Source organism: Passer domesticus, chromosome 7 (genome assembly GCF_036417665.1).
Source record: "Passer domesticus isolate bPasDom1 chromosome 7, bPasDom1.hap1, whole genome shotgun sequence".
Lineage (NCBI taxonomy): Eukaryota > Metazoa > Chordata > Aves > Passeriformes > Passeridae > Passer > Passer domesticus.
This window is the reverse complement of record NC_087480.1, coordinates 4,265,879-4,283,468: the sequence shown is the minus strand read 5'-3', so window position 1 is coordinate 4,283,468 and position 17,590 is coordinate 4,265,879. Positions and strand designations below refer to the sequence as shown.

The following is a 17,590-nucleotide window of genomic DNA, read 5'->3' as shown; positions in this document are numbered from 1 at the left end:
TTTTGCCCCTGATTCACTGAATTGCATTACAAATTTAATACAGTTTATGGGCAGGTAAAACAGAGCTCCAGGCAGCCCTCTTAAACGTGTGTTGGTAATATGGGCAGGGTGCAGAGCACAAGCTCTGTTTGTGCATTCATAAATATAAATACTTGAATTTTATTTTCAACATTTTTAATGAAAAAAAAAAAAAAAGCAGGGAAGAACCAATTCCAACAACCTGGTCTTAAAATCCCACCTGTGGAGGGGAGGCACCATCAGCACTTTGCTCTGTCCCTCTGTCCCTCCCTCTGTCCATCCTGGTGTGCTCCCAGTGGATCTGGGTCTCTGCTCCGGTCCCTGCCCTGCTCTTGCCCTGCCTGGGCCGTGTCAATGAACATTGATTTTTTCGTGGGCATGGATTTCTGGATGGATTTCAGGTTGGCAGTGGGCAGTGCCCAAGTCCATGACCCATTTCTCCCAGGCAGCCTCAGCAGGATCCGCAGTCCATCCCTGCAGGGTGGGTCGTGGGAGCAGGAGAAAGATTTCCTGGAGAAACCTGCCAGGAAAGCTCAGGAATTCACACTGGGCAGGGTTTACCTGCAGAGCAGCTCTGCTGCCCCAGGAAACCCAGGGAAATGTGACTGTCTGAGCTCCAGCCCTCGGGACACGCTGGGATGTGCCTTTCCTGAGGGTCTGAGGTCGCTGCTTTTGTGGGATGGGCGGTGGGGTTTTGGTGGGGTTTTGGTGGGGTTTTGGTGGGGTTACACCAAGAATGGTGCCTCAGCTGCTGTTCCAGGGATGCAAGCACTGGAGAACCCCCCCACAACCAAATGCTGACCTGTGAAGATGATTCTAATTCAAAGAGAAACTAAAACTAAAGGAGTAAACTCTTGTTTTTTATTCCTATTCCCAAACCTATTAGCCAGATTCCAAACGCAAATTATTAAAGGCAGGGAGTGTTTGTTATGTTGTGCATCAGCCCTTGATGTGATTTTTGCATCCACTTTTCTTTTGAAAGCAAGCTGAATTCAGGTAGGAAATTCATATGAGAATCCTGGCTAGAAAAGATTCCATACAGGAAGATGCGGGAAAGAAAAAATGTAAGAAATGTGAAAGGGGAGTTATAAGAATATTTAATACTCCTATGCAATATGGTGATATAGAAGTGTATGTGTTTTACCTGAAAGTTAAATAATTTCAAATCTTAAAATAATATCCTTTATGAAAGGGTAAAAAAAGGGTTAAAAAAAGAGTAAAAGAGTGCAAAAGGTGAGAGGAACTTTCTGTGCAGGAAAGAAAGTCCAGGCACTGTCAGGGGCTTGCTGAGGGGTGAATTCATGTGCTATGGAATTCAAAGTCACAGGTGAGCTTTACTTTCAGCTTCAGTTCTTTGCCCATTCTGGAAAGACATTTTTGAGTTGTGCTTTAATTATGAAGAAAATTGGGAATGATGGCTGTGGGGAAAAATCCAATCTGGAACATCAAAATTCTTTCTTGCTAGGGTGGTCAGAAACTGCTCTGCAATTATTTATTTGAAGTGACCTAAATAATATTTAGAGACTGAAAATTGTGGGCCACTTGGATTTGGACTGTAACTTTTTGAAATTGAAATATTACTTGGGATATCTATTGGAGGACTTGTTGCAGAGAGCCTGAATCTTCAGAAGTAGCAGGGTCTGGGGAAAAAAAAAAACTTTTTGATAGATAGTAAAGTATACTGGAAGCAAGAAAAAGGAATATTTTTGAGGTCAACGTGGCTTGCTGTTCAAATCTGCAAGTAAATTTAATTTAATTAGGACAGTATTGGAGTCAGTATATTGTTAAAGCCTGCACGAATTAAAATATAAACAGGGAAGAAAGACTGATAATGAAAGGATGAAAAATGAATGGGAAATTAAAAGAATGCTCCAATAGAGATTGTATCTCAAGTAATTAAAAGTACTGTTAATTCACAGGCATTCAACTTGTGAAATAAGGCCTTGTGCTGGGGAGAAATTTCAAGGAGAAATAAAGATTAGAAACTTTGTCTGCAGTTTCTGCAAGGCCGCAGTCGAGGCAGGGTGGGGCTCCCACCAGAAGGAACAACAAAGTCACCATGGTCAACATGTTTACCACAACTGCAGGAATTTGTTTTTATATTTAATTGGATTTTTTTTTTAATAACGTATGGGACACAGCTGCCAAATTTTTTTTTTTCTCCCTATCATTTTTCTGACATATTTCTTTATTAGGCATCTCCCTAAGAAACTCAGAACAGCAATAGGAATCTGTTGCTCAGGTGGAAAGCAGTTTGCAGTGATTTATTTTGAACGTGAAGTCTTTCATGGCTGCCTCTGTATCTGCTGATAACATTGTTCTTCTGAATTCAAATTAGTCAAGTTTTTCCTAAATTAATACAATTTTAATGGCCACACCTGCAATGATCTCTCTTGAGATCCTTTTAATTTTTCATTCTGCTAATTCACTTTTTGATTTGTCAATTTTGCAAGTATTATAGGAAGTATTTTTTCTTACTTTACCTGATTTGTGAACAAGTCTCACTTTTAACAAGTCATTCTATGCATCAAATACTTCTTTTCCACCCATACTTCAGAGGTTATTCAAAGGTAATTATTCTAGACTAAAATCTTCATTTTTATATATATATATGCTTGAGTAGGTGGAAATAAATATCTTTTTTTTAATGGAATGCCATCCCTCTTGGTGAGAGATGAAGAGATTCCGTCTCCTCAGTGGAATGAGGAACCTGGCACATACATTATTTTTTCTCCACAAACATGTATGCATCCAGAGAGTTTGATTAATTTCAACTGGAAAAGAAGTTCAGCTTTTGGCAGTCCAGTGCTATTTATTATGCTGTGCCAAAACATTGAATTAATACTGTTGAATTGAGTGGGTTAATTATTGCACATATTAGAACATGTGTATCATCTTTTGATTAGTCTAATTAGCAGCTTCATTCTTTCTTAGCCTTTCAAATCATGCAACTTGGACAAATAACTGATTTTAATGATTGTCTGGGTTTTTTTGTTTTATGTTTTTCTTTTAAAAGTCTGTTGACAATTTTGGCATTTTCAGATTTCTCTTAGGATGAGGGCATTGAAGGAAGATAATTAAGTTTGTACAAACAATTCAGAGCAGCCTCAAGTCCTGGGATTTTACAGGTGTGTGCTTGACTCTTCTGTCTTACTGGGGAGAGGTAAAATTTCATGGTTTTGCTAAGGTGTATTGGAGAAGTCTGGATGTAATTACACATTATCTGTGTCAGGTAAACACCAAAATTAAATCCTTCCTAAAATCACCAGGCTAAGGGCAGCTCTGGGAGTTGATCTAAGGAAAGAACAAAGTAAAGGGGAATTTTTCTTGATGTCTTTTCAGTGTTCTCTTCAAGGACCACTGATTCCACAGTAACACACAGCAGGAGTATTTTGGGTGCAGCAGCAGTGCTGGTGTAAAAGTGCAGCAAGCAAAATTTTTAGGGTTGTTACAAAAGGAATTTAGGACAAAATTGACTTTTGGCTTTGTGTTTTTGTGTTAAATACATTAGACACTTAGGCTTGGACTCTCTAGAGAACTTTATCCTCTCTGAATTTATCATTCCTGCAGAGCAGCCCTGGCCACACAGCCTCTGATGAAGGCCCAGATCCCTCTGGTGATGGGATGTGTGTTTATCCTGTGGCCAGAAACAGATTGGAAATGGTCCTGTTCAGGTGTTCCAGGGAGAATTTCATCCCTTGCAGTAATATGAGGTGCATAAAGTGGAAATAGGAGAAAGGAAGGTGGCTGCGTTTTATTCAAATTTCAGCTCCTGCACACAGTCCAAAGGGGAATGCAGGGCAGCTGAAATCCAGGAGACCACATCTAATTCCTCCCCACAAACAATGATATTGGGTTATCAAGCTTCAGATAAATTACTTCAGGCTGTTTCTGTATTCTTCCTACTCATGACTTTGTTTAGGTTAAAAAACCAGGAAAAACACAAATTTGCTGTGTTGACTGCTGCCAATTCCTTAAATTTATGCACACCATTTGCCTCTGGAGCAAGACAGTTAACAGGCAAACGAGAGGAAAGAAACTTGTTTTTCCTGTCTTTTGACATAGTTGAGAGATTTCCTCTTGTCACACAATAATTCTTTTTCACAAAATGGGGAGAAACATGTTCTATTCAAAGTGTTAAACCTGTTCCAAAGCTTGTAATTTTCCTTTGAAAATGCATCTGTTTAAGTAGCAGTGAGAATGAGGATCCCAATCCATGGCAGGCTTGGCTGCTGAATGGGCTCCTACTGGAGCTCCTGCATGCTTCTGAGAAAGAAATGTACTTATTTCCATTTAGAAATTCACAGAAGAATCCATTTATAATAATCCATTACTGTATTTCATGTTGGTTCTGTGTCTGGGTAAACTCAGTGGTATTCTGATCCTGAACCTTTCATTCCTTTTCATACTGTGAGTTCTTGTTACTCACTGGCAGAGAACAACCCCCCAAAATAATTGCAATTAAATTGTAGTGCTACTTATTAGGCCAATGCAGGAGCAGAAATTCATGCAAATGAATAGGTAGGTAATGAGGTGGGGTTAAAAACAACATGTGTGTAACACTGTAGGGCAGGGCATTAGGGCTGAAATTCACTTCAACTCATGTTGGGTTAATATAATAGTGTTATATTATAATTCCCATATATTCTTCTCTCCCTGGTTTAGGGGCCGTTAATGGAACACTCATTTCTGACATAATTTTCATTTCTCTTGAGGTTTGGAACTGGAAGTCAGGGACTGTGTTTGTAATTTCAGTCCTTCTGGATGTCTGGTTTCTCCAAGGCTGATGGTAGTGATCCCAGTCACTGCTGGGGATAAAGAAATAGACATTTTCTCTGCACAGGAATAAAAACCTTTATAGCAACACCCTGTTCCCGTTCATGGTGTTTCTGTTGACACCAGCTGCCCCAGCATGGCATGGTGCAGTGTTAAGGGACTGCTTACTGCTTCTTTTGCTTTGATTTCTCTGGGTTTCACAGGCATCCTTTCCTGCACAATAATCCACTCTGCCAATACCTGTGGAGAGCAGAAAGCAGGAATGCCAACTTTAATGTTTTAACCTTAATTTTAACCTAAATTGCTCTGTGTAAGCTCTCCTGTGTCCCCAGCCTCAGACTAGCCAAGATTTTTCTGCAGCAATGTGGAGATCCCCTGTGGTCTCCTAAGGATGCTCACCCAGCCTTTGTGGAGCAATTAGAATTGACATATCCAATTAATTTATATGAATTATTGCTCCTCTAGAATCTCAATGTGAAGTGTATGGAACAGCCTTGCAGTGACACATGAACAAATTGTGCAGCAGACCATTCACGTTTTCTTTTCCATCATTTTCTTTCTACACTAAAGGAATTAGAAAGAAGGATGCTTGTAATATTTTCATCCTGTGTCATCTCTGACTCATGATAAAATGTGTTGCTGGATATCTACATTTCTTTTAATCAAATACATGCAAATCTTTCAAAGGAATTTTCTGAGTAAAGCATAAAAAACCAGATGTTGCAAAGTTTGCTTTGGTCTCATAAATATGCCTATAAAACACCAATCTTTCATGGAGGAATTGAGCTGAGTAATTTTAAATTCTAAATTCTGGGGTGGTAACTCTTTCACTCTGATCTTTTATTGCAAAGACAGAAATAAGAGTTCAAGTGGGGCATATGAAAAGAAAATATTGGTTTTCTAAAATCATGGCTTAGAGCACCACGGGCTTTGTGCTTTCTGTCAGAAATTAGCAGAGGGTTTGTGTCTATTACATCACAGCAACACTTAATTGTGCACTCCTGCATGAAACATTTGAATACATCATTTAAATCCATTAGCCAGCTGAGGCTGATAATCTTGATTTGGCAGCTTTATGAAAGGTCTTTACCAAAGCTGTAGAATTCCCATATTTATTTGGGGGGAGAATCATCCCAGTGGGAGTCATTCTCAAGGCAGGTGAGGTTTCCTATGGCTGTGCTGCCCAGTCCATCCCCACAGGAGCTCTAAGCTTTGAGAGTTTTATCTAATCCCAGCCCAACTCAATGGAACTGGGAGTTCATGAAGATTTCTGCCAGTGCTGAGAAGGTCCCAGAGTGACATTCTGGGAGAAAATTCTCCTCATCCTTGGGGAGAGGCACCAGCCCTGAGCCAGGGACACTCAGAGGGGCTGTTCCTGGCCCCAGAGCTGTGCAGTGTCCTGGGAGCCATGAGGAGGAAGGGATGTGGGGAGGAAGAGGCTGCAGAGCATGGAAATGAATCCTTTTCAGTGGAACTGCTGCCTTGTGAAGGCTGCCCTAGAACAGGGGCTAGGCAGAGTTAAAAAATAAAGTAGAGATTTATTAGGAGGCCTCAATGGATGCACCTTGGGCAGCACAAGAGCCCAGCCAGGGCTGCACCCAAGATGAACCCAAATGGTCCCAAAATGCACGAGCGCTGCCGGGGTCTCTCCCTGGGCTCAGCTCTGCTCCATGTGCACATTGCAGTTCAGTGTCCAATCCCAGCTGCAGCCCCTGCAGTCCCATCCTGCTTGTTTTTCTCTCTGCAGCCCACGGGGTTTGTGCTCCTGGGCTGAGATTTGGATCATTTGTCCTTGGTCCCCAGCTGGAGCAGGAATTGTTTTGTCTCCCTGCTCTGTGCAGAGAGCTCACCATGCCCTGATGTGAAGCTCAGACCAACACACTAAAGCAGCACAGAACCTGAAAAATATAAAAGCTGAAACCTGAGGTGTCACCACTGCTCCCCAAAACGTTTGTTACTCCATCCAGAGGATCCTGAAGCAGCGTGGATGAAGAGCTGTGCCTGAACCCTTGGAATGCTCCAGGCACTGAGGGACAGCCCATTGACTGCATCCAGCTAATGGAATATTGATTCAGTCCTAGGTAATTATGTTAAATAGGAGGGGAATATTAGATTATAGAGGATAGAGGAGTCTATTTTTAGAACAAAAAGGAAGAATAATACACACTAGTGCAGGAAGAGATAAGCTTCTCTCCTTTAAATGGAAAAAGTGTTATTACACTAACAAAATTTAAATTTCTTTAAGATAACCCAAGAACTCAGTGATGTACAGATATTTCCTTGGTTTATTCAGGTGCTGAAAGTCTTAACCATCGAAAAAATTGTTCTTTCTAACGATCCACATGAAATACACTGGTAATTCTTAGTCTTTTAATGAAAAATAATTGCACAATTTCTTAAATGGTATTTCAGATATTTAGGTAAAAACAATATTATAAATATTTAAAATTAGCTTTTAATTTTTTGTAAGACTTTCTCTTTCTTTCCACTGAAAAGGACTATGTTGCCTTTATTCATTGTGTGTTTCATTTGCAAAAACTTCTTTCCCTTGCAGAAAGCAACAGTTTCCTTTTCCCCTTTTCAAATCAATCTGATTGGAAATCTGTCCCATGCCATGCATGGTAGCAAGCACTATACCACGGAGAATCTCTGTGCCAAGGAAATACAGGGAGTAGCTCAGTGAAAGTTCCAAAAAAGGTCACTTCCCCTACCAAACAATTGCTTTTCTAATTTGCAAGGAACGTTTTCTTTCATAAATTCCTAGTAAGATATTTTTCGTGCCACTGTGCTACATTATCAGCGTCTATGAGCTGCCTGAATTCCTGAGTAATTATCTGTGATCAGTTATTGTCAGGGATAAATTCATCTGCATGCAAATATCTGAGCATGCACATGCATATTCATGTCACTGTTGTTGACTGAGTTGCTTGAGCAGCCTTCAGCAAATTCGCAATCCAAATAGATAAATGAACTTTTTTCATACTCTCATTAATGCCCATTCAAACGAATCTTGTTACTAATTTAATTTCTATATGCTGCTCTGAATTGTTATGAATATGTGGAACATTTCTCCAGAATTGGGATATGGAGCTACCACTTCTGCAGGGATCTAAGTTAAATGTTTGATCCAAGTGAAATGGTTGGTGTTGATGTAAGATTTCCATGACCAGCTTATCATTTATCCCCTGAACTTTAGAATTTGAATCAATGGTGAATTGTTCAATTTTGTGTTATGTACTGAATCTCCTTTGCTCTGTAATCTTACATTTCTGCCTTGAGATACTTTGAAAAATGAGGAAATGAGGCTTTCTGGGATTGGATGGTTGGTTCTTACAAAAAGCTGTTCTGAAATAAACAGAAGTTTAATTGATCACAAGGTTTTGGTAATGAATAAAAAAGGTTTGTGGTTATTAAACAGCGCATTACACATGTGCAGCTCCCTTAGATATTGCAGAGAAAGGTGAATAAAAAGCACTGAACTGTACCGCAAACACTTGGGATGCTTTATCCTTGCCAGCAGAGTTCCCTGGATTGGTTACTGGGAATGCAAAGAGGAATTTGGGTGTGATTTAGGTATTTCTGAGACAGAACATATCAACAGGAGCCCAGTGCACACCAGGGAGCAACAACAGCAGGCTGCTAATGACTCATGCAGGCAGGAATTGCTCATCATCTTTAGAAGTCAGCAGATCATGGTCCAGTATGGTTTTGGAGGAAATATCTCCTGCCATCCTTTGCTCTTGTTTGTTTTTCACAGCATCCCCAGTCAGCAGATTGCTCAGAGCTTGTTTTCCTACACATATGGAGGAGGTCAAGCCACCCTGGCTGTCTGGCTTGCATATGGTTTGTAATGGAAGCCATATGCAGATCAGGCCATCCTTAGCACTGAAATAAAATACTGGGAACAATAACCCTGGGGATGTGGGAAGAAACCACAGAGCACCTGAACCCCCTCCATCCTCCTGGGCCTCCCCTGTGTGCCACAGCTTTATTTCCCCACTGGTGCTTTCCTGGGAGTTGACACTGGAGATGTTAAATGTGCCCAGATGTCAGCTTGGCACTGGCCAAAGGCTGAGTGGAGGCTGCAATGCACCCACCACTCTGTCAGCAGGGTCATGGGCAGGTTGTTCTGGTCGTGGGCAGGTTGCTCTGGTCGTGGGCAGGTTGTTCTGGTCGTGGGCAGGTTGTTCTGGTCGTGGGCAGGTTGTTCTGGTCGTGGGCAGGTTGTTCTGGTCGTGGGCAGGTTGTTCTGGTCGTGGGCAGGTTGTTCTGGTCGTGGGCAGGTTGTTCTGGTCGTGGGCAGGTTGTTCTGGTCATGGGAAGGTTGTTCTGGTCATGGGAAGGTTGTTCTGGTCATGGGAAGGTTTTGTTATTTCGTGCTGCTGGGATATTAAGGTTTTGCTCAAAGAAAAGTATGAGAAAGCATTGAATGTGTTTAGAAACAAAGATTTTTTTTTTTTTAATGCAGATTTGCTTCCTGGGATTTTAGATCTAAACTCCTGGTCAGATTTGAGTAGAAAATGTGAATTAGAATCAGAGTGGGAGGGCAGCTCCGAGGGATGCTGCTGAGGAAAAGCAGGAAAAGCCTTCTCCCAGAGAAATTAAATCACAGGTCTGGATCAGTTCTCCTGTTTCTGAATCTCATGGTTCATCATCTCTGCAGAAATAACAATTGGTGGTTTGGATATGTAAATAATAATTTATTACACTTTACAACTGAAATGAGATATGAGCTCTCCTCTCTTTTAAAATTTTCATTTCTTAAAGCTTTGGTGAGAATGGGCACTAAATAGCCAAATAGCTGGGTTGGCTTTAGGTGTTTAGATTATTTACAAACAAAATTAAATTAAAATTAAGGGACTTGCTGAATGAGTCCTCTAAAACTATGAAAAATATAAGGAGGTTTCAGATGTTAATTAAAATTTCTTCAAGGGGGATGGAAAAAAGGAAAACAGCCAAAATATACATGGAAAAAATGTAATTAAGGCATTCCTTGAGCATGGTCAGCAGACTCGGAGTGGCAGGAACTTTAAAAATTAATGCACTTCCTTTATACTTCATTCCATTATGACAGGAGTCTGTGGGATGTGAAGAGCAGATCCCACATTTTCACAGACCTCATCCAAAAATGACACCGGTGATGTGTCACAATGTGCTGGATCTTGTGGGACAGTGAGAGAGAACTGTAAAATGCATTTTCAGGCTCTGCACGCCCATCACACACGTATCTCTGTCAGGCTGCCCAGTGGAGCAGATTGGTTTAATTCTGTGGGACATTTTTGATATCTATCTGTGTGTAAGGAGTTTGCTTTCCTGATTTTTTTTGTGATTTAGGCACTTGGCTCCTCTCTCTCACCCCAGATCCCTGTGCAGCCCTCCACACCCAAACCAGGGAGATGTTCCAGTTTATTCAAGCTCACCCAATTAGGGGAGTATTTGTTTATTCCACAATTGAAATCACAGTGCTTCATTAGGATTAAGCAGAGCAAGGAGGCTTTGTGCAGTTTGCTCAGAGATCTGTGGAAGAGCTGCCAGGTAAAAGCTCCTTATAAAATGTTTAGGCAGGAGATCAGGCATCCTGTTAATTCCTGCTCATCTTAATCAGGGCAGGAACTGGTGCTCTGTGCAGCTTTAGGCTGGCCTAGAGAGGGGCAAGCCTTACATAACCTGAGATCCCTGAACAATAAATCTCCATCTCTGACCTCATCTGCTGCTTTGCTCTCACCAGGAGCCCAATCACCTGACTCTGAAGTCTTAAACATAAAGTTAACAATTTATTTCAAAACCTTATTCTGAAAAAATACCCGTTTCAATGGCTGCCTAACAATCTTTTTGAGTCAAATTTTTAAGGAAAGAGTATCCAGTTCTAATTCTTATCTTAAATAAAAATCACATTTGTTAACAATGTAAAAACTTTCCAGGGCACATTAATTATTCTTAATTATAGCTGACATATCTATATCTATATATCTGATATCTGTATATTTAGACATATATAGTATATCTAAATATACAGATATCAGATATAGTATATATTTAGATGTATATATAGATATCTCAATTGCAATGTAAGTGCTAAAGCTTCTTCTGTAGATAAAAAAATATAATGCAGATCTTAATTTTTTTGAATAGGTTAAAATATTTAATCTTATTTCTAGATCTGCTTAATTTATCTATTTACAAGATAATGGGAAGGTGTGTGGAGTGCTTAGGAGCTCCGTGACACGTTCCAAATTACAGACTCAGGAGACAAAGAATTGTGACACAATTTGCTCCAGCAAGGTGGGATAATTATAATGGAAGGGAGAACAAGGGGGAGGAAAGCTGCACATAAAAAAGCATCGAGGTGTTTCAAATAATAGACTCCAATTTGTATTATGATGTTGCATATTTGCATAGTATTAGCATAGTTATTAATGAACTCCATACTTTTATTTTGATGAAATGTCACGTTCTGTGCACATAAACTGTGCTATGATACTGCAGTTTAACTGGAATGATGGGCAAATGTTGTTCAAGAGAGGCAGAAGGATGGGGCTTATTATATATTTATGGTATGTTATTATGCTAATTTACTGATTTAGAAGGAGAAAAGCATTTAAAGAAAAAGCTGAACCAAATTTGGGCCATATTTTGCTGGAGCTGCATTCCCCAACCATGAATGGAAATTATTTTCCTAATACATTTATAGTTTTCAAAACAACAGCGCTAGGATTTTATATATACATATAAAATACATAAATTATTGAATATGTCAGTGTATAAACTGTGTGAACTACATCTAACACATTCTCATTAACAAAACATATTTTCTTTGGTTTGTTTTAACTTTTTATCAAGTGGTGTCATAACTTGCATCAGATTGTAATAATTATCCCTATTTCACCATTCAGGAAATTTTAGGTTTTGGGTTCCAGTCTCTAGACCTGAACTTGTGCACTGCTTCATAGGCTCCCTAATTTAAAATTTATTTGGCCTTTTTTAAATTGCCATTCAAACCAAGGATGAGCAGCCTGTAAATTCTTTTTCAAGAGGAAAACCAGACACACCTGGTGGAAATGCACTGCCTCACCCACCTGGACTTTCTGCTATTTCAATATCTTCAGTTTAAGTTGTATCATAAAAACTTCACCACAAAACTTCAGTGAAATCAAAGAAGTGCTTACAGAATCAGGTTTTCACTGTTTCAAAGCCTCTTAACCTTTAAAAACATCCCTCCAGAAAGGAAATTTAAAGGAAAAAAATGCTTTTTGACAGTTTTCATTCTATGTATGTGCCAGAAGTATTTATGCTAAAATCAGAGTGTGTGATTAATTGTGGCTTTTGCTTTTCCAGTCAAACAGGCTGTGTTTGCCTGGTTTTATTAAGAGCTGGCTGGCTCCATGCTGTCCCCAAACTCTGATTGTCACGGCAAAGCTGGAGCAGCAGCCAGAGCCTGGCAGAGCAGGGAGCTGCAGGGTCCCTGAGTGCCCAGGGACAACCCCAGAGCTCCTCTGGGGATCCCCCCAGTGCTCCCAGAGCTGTCACTGAGCCCAGGTGGGACAGGGGTGGCTCTGGCACCTCCTGGGGACCAGGAGCAGCCTGGAAGGGACCAGGGAGGGGAGCAGAGCATCCCCACGGAGCTGCTGAGGGGCTGCACACCCACAATAAATCAATTTATGGGTGACCTGAGAATGGCTGAATTGGGGAATAAGTCCCTGTAGATGGAGTTCATATATTCCCAATAATTTAGAGCATTTTTAAAGCTTTAGCATGAAATGTAGAAATGGGGCTGCAGCTCAATATTTAGGTTGTGGTGTTTTAAATGCCTTGAATGTGGTGAGTTCCATGTAAGGTGCTTGAATTTCAGTCAGTGTTGTTTCCTTTCACCTCCTCAGTCAGATCTCCTCCTCTGCCCTTTTATTTCTCTTTTTTATTCAGTGAAAATTGTAACAGTCTCAAAGTATCACCTACAGAAAAAGCTGTGGATGCACCCATGTGTTTGTATATTTATACATATATATATTACACTGTTTGTATATATACATATATATATTACACTGTTTTATTATATATATGTATTACACTGACTACTCACACGAATGACAACATGAAGAAAAATTACTATAATTAGAAAGAAATCTGTTTTTAAGGTAAGTTAAAGTCATTACTTATGCAATATAAACTGTTTAGTTAAAATTACATCCTGTGCCTATTAAATTTCAATGTGCATTCATTATTTCTATCTCTGTATGTCACATTATGACAAAACAATTTCATTATAGCTCTACCTGTAAGAAAAAATGCTGGAGGAGGGTTTCCACAGAAGAAATAAACTCTTCATATGCTGTAGGTATTTTGTGCTTGGCTTTTGATATTCAGGTGCTGGTGTTTGCAAAAAACTGCTTAGCACTTGGATATTTTTCCCCATTATATTCATTATTTTTTATCTTGACGTTGGCTGCAATAATTTGATCTATTTTATCTTTGTAGCTAAAATTCTCCCAGATTGCTTTATTAGCATAAAATCCTCCCTGTGATGTTATTGCTTACCTGCAGTAAGGTATGAGAACACCTGAAGCCACAGCTGAAGATGTTTTTAATTCCAATTCTTTGGATATGTATAAAGCTCAGATTTTATATAGTCGGATGGATACAGAATTTAGTCAATTATTTAAAAATGGAACTTCGAACCAGAATGTAAAAAACGAGCAGAGTTTTAGCTGGAATTGTGACACAGGCACAGGGTAGGAAGGTTCAGTGGTGAATATGTGTTTAGCTATTTCTGCATTTTGGGTTTATGGCATTAAAAAGAGGAGAAGGCAGATTTCAATTGTAAGATTATTTTTTTAAGATTATCTTTTTGGAGGCAGATTTCAGTTTCCAAAATTCCAATTTCAACAATAGGGAGTATTCAACAGCTTCTCTCTTTCATCATATCTTCTCTGCACTAGGAAAAACAAGAGTCTGCTTCAGGTTGCTAGGAAAAAAATGTCATTTTCTCCTGTCACCTGAATTCTACCATTTCTGACAAGAGCCACCTGTTTTCTGCTCTTCAGAAAATCCCATCAAGTGTGAAAGCCTTGGGGGGATCTGTTCCCTCACCACCTCCAATAACCCCAGCCACCAGCACAGCAGCTCAGCCCCAGCACGAGAGGGGAACCAGGACAGAGAGCCTGGAAACGGGAGAATTCCATGGAAATAACTGAATTTAAGAGCTGTGCTCTGCAGGCAGCCTGTCAGTGTTGGGCTGGATGTGACATACACACACGTGATTAGGGTCTAAGAAGAAAAAGTTTTTTTATTCTACGTATTCTCTAGCTTATATACTCTTAACAAAGCACGATTTTAAGTCATTAACTACACCACAATAACTTATATTTATTGGTGCAAAACAATTAACATCAATATAATTGGTAAAAGTTTTACAGAAATTTAATAAGGTGTGAATACACATCTATTTATGCACGTAGCCTAGCTTACAAAAATGTTCATGTATCTTTTCTAATCTGTTTCTATGCTGAAGGCTTTGTCTTCTTTGTTATGGACACACTTGAAAACCATCAGTTGCTATTTGTTCTCTTAACTCAGCTTTGCTTGCAGGGCAGCTGTCAGGCCCCTCATGGCATCCAGCAGAGTTATCCCTCCCCAGAGCAGCTGCACGCCTCACTGAGGAGTGGCACTGCCAGCACAGCCTCATCCTGGGCTTGTGCTGATGACATTCTTCCCTAATGAGCTTGTCTGCCTCTGATCTCACCCTCCTGTTTAATTTCTGCCTCCTGAAATCCTCCTTTGCAGCTCCTCTCACAGAAAGGGGTGTCAGGAGCTGCTGAGCTCCAGCCTGGAACAGGGGATCAGTCACTGAATAAACCAGATAATCTGTGCAGGTAATAATGCTGTCAGTGGAGATACAGGAGTTCTTACTGTTTGAGCTGTGCTTTTATATGAAAAAAACTTAAAGATTTAACAGATTTTCCAGTCATCTCTTTCTGTGTTGAAGGTGTGCTGTTGCTTTGGCACTTTCTGCAGTGTTCCTGTCCAGGTCTCTTTTTCTGAAATTGAGCGTTAGTGACTTTAGGCAACTTTCTCTTCTCATTAATCAGCTTCCTGATCCAGATTTCAGGATAATTTGACAAATTATGTGGCTGTGTGGTTCTAGACAGGCAACATCTGGGGTCGTTTTGGTAGTCAGGATTCATTCTCTAAACCCTTGTATCCATTTCCACTGATTGAGTCATTGATGATGGAACAACCTGAAGCGTCCTGAAACAGAACCAGGGAATGGAACAACCCTTTCTTATTCATTTTCCCCTGCTCTTGGGATGAAAAATAATCCTGCCTATGCTAATGGCACCCTCTTTCCCCCTTTAGAGGTTTTCTCTTTTATTTTCCTGTCTTTCTTTTTAAACCAGACATTATACCTGGGATTCACAGTGCAAGAAAGAAACCACCTGAATCTGCAGCCAGGAGACAGAATTTTCCAGGCTCAGGAGCACCATTCCCATGGTGTGGCTCACAAGAGCAGCAGATATTTAACTCAGAATGTGAGTTAGAAAGGAGCAGAATGTGTGGCTGGGAGAGCTGAAGTCTGGCCTGGCAGCTGTGAGCATGATTCAGCCTGGCAGCTCTGGGACTCTCTCCCTTACACCACGGAGACGAGGTGCCTGCAGGAATTAGAGGAGATCTGGGTTTTGGCAGTGCCATCCACAAGGCTCCTCACCTGCTCAGTCATTGCCAGAAACCACTATGGTTGTGAAAAATGAAGGGATGGCAATAATGTTGAGTTAAGAAAGATTTCTTTAGATAAATATTAGTTTTAGAGGTTGTGAGGTTTTAGAGGATTAAATAGTTGGTTATAGTTTAACAATACTTACAAGGTTTGTTATTTAATAAGGTAATATATAATTTTTAAACTAAATATATAGTTGTTATAGGGTTTTTTTGTTTTTTAAACTTACTACTTTTACTTATTTTTGTTGTATTGTGGATACTTTTGTCTAATAAGCTTTCATAATAGTTTTGTCTTTCCCCTTTATTGTGCCCCTCTCAGTCTCAGGTAAAACACTACCTTGCATCAGCACTTCTACTGTGCTGAAAAATTTCCTTTCATCTTCTGATTATCTTTATGGATACATTTTATCTACATTTTGCGGTATTTTAAATTTTATATTGACACTAATTGAGGTTGTCATTGGCATGCAAGCAATAAACTCCAAGATAAAGCAAAGCACTTGTTCTTTGTGGGGTGGATTTCCTCTCACACATTTCCTGCTCAGTCCTCTCTGTTTTCCAGTGGCTGCAGAAGATCTCTCTGATTGCACTTGCTGGGATCTGAAATACCCTCTGGTGTTTATAGATTCAGTGATCCAACTGTGTCCTTTGCTGCTTAACTCCTCTTAAAAGTAAAGTGACAGCTTTCCAGAGCTTTTATGCAATAACAAATTATTGGGAGAGTTTTTTTCCTGCTTGTTTCCACGGGAATAGGCAACCAGGAGGATCTAGTTCATCACCCTTGCAGCGTGCTGCTGAGTGTGCAGAATGAAACCTGTTCTGAGGGAAAGCAGGCCCTGCCCAGCTGGTTGAGAGCTGCAAAAGGCATCCCAGTGCACCCACTTAGTCATCATCCTGGCATGAGTGCAAGTCAAGAGGAAAATAGAGCAGGGGAGGGAATTCCTTCAGTGCAGTAATGAAAGATGTGATGTTGCACAGATGACACACTACTGTCACATAGAGCTTGCTCTTTTAAACTTCTCCAAAGGAGAATTATTTTCTTTGGTTACACTGTTGTTAATTCTGCTGTATTTAGTCCTGGAAAAAAAAAAAGAAAAAGTTGATGAGAGTTTTTTCTCATCTGTAGCAATTTAGTCTTGAACTGGATGATCTGGTCCCTAGCACAAAGTTTTAGCTGTGATACAGCCTAACAGTGAAATTAATTCTCTCCCTGGTATTTCAATCTAATTCTCTGCAGTCAGCTAAGGTAGCAAAGTGTTTCCTTTCTCCTAGATTTCCCTCCAAGCTGGAGGCAAAGCCTTGATTTATTTCTCAGAGTGAACTTTGACAGGGAGAATGGCTGGCAGGGAAGGCACTGTCCCCAGTGCCAGCTGTCAGAGGTCCAAACCATTTCACCAAGTGTTTGTTTGTGCTTTGTTTGCTTTCCATACAGCCCCAGTTTATAATCTTGTTATTGGTCAGCCTATTTCCCTTTTCTGGAGTTGAAAATTATTATTTCTAGTACTAATATCCATGTTGGCATCTGTCAAGAAGTGTATTTTTTTCAACTCTTTATTCTCTGCTTTGAGAAAGAAGTTTAGGCAAAAATATTAATGTGTGATATTAATGATCATTAAGCATAGTTGAAATTAATAGTGGGCAATCCATTCAGGCTCTGAGAGTTGATTTTGTTTAGATGTTCATTAAATTGTTTCATGTCCTACATCCTGTGGGGGGGTGAAAGAAATCGGGGCTCAATTCAGTGCATTTGAGACTTTCTGTGTGAATTTGAATTATTTAATGGATTTGAACTATCTTTGTGCTCATTATCATGGTCTAAGTGGGGAATAGGCCTGGTGATAAAAGGACTGAGACACAGATGAAGGAATGTGGATAAAGGGAAAAGGGACTTGTGTCTGCAAACCTTCAATTGCATTCAACCCTTCTCCTGCCATCAGCACTGGAGCCATGGACAAAAATCCACTCAGAGCTCTTAAATATGGAACTGGCTGCAGTCTCTGAGCCATGAGCAGCAGTTCCCAGATTCTCTGCTCAGACTGTTCCTGGGCAGCCCTGGGGAGCAGGAGCAGCCCTTGCCCTGCCCTGG

At 40.2% G+C, this 17,590-nt stretch overlaps 1 protein-coding gene across 2 annotated transcripts in view; it reads left to right on the top strand.

Annotated features, from left to right (window-relative positions):
* The window catches only part of LOC135304262 (connector enhancer of kinase suppressor of ras 2-like), a 163,523-nt gene that overhangs the window by 63,208 nt on the left and 82,725 nt on the right, over window positions 1–17,590 (top strand). The gene's annotated exons all lie outside the window — the stretch shown is intronic.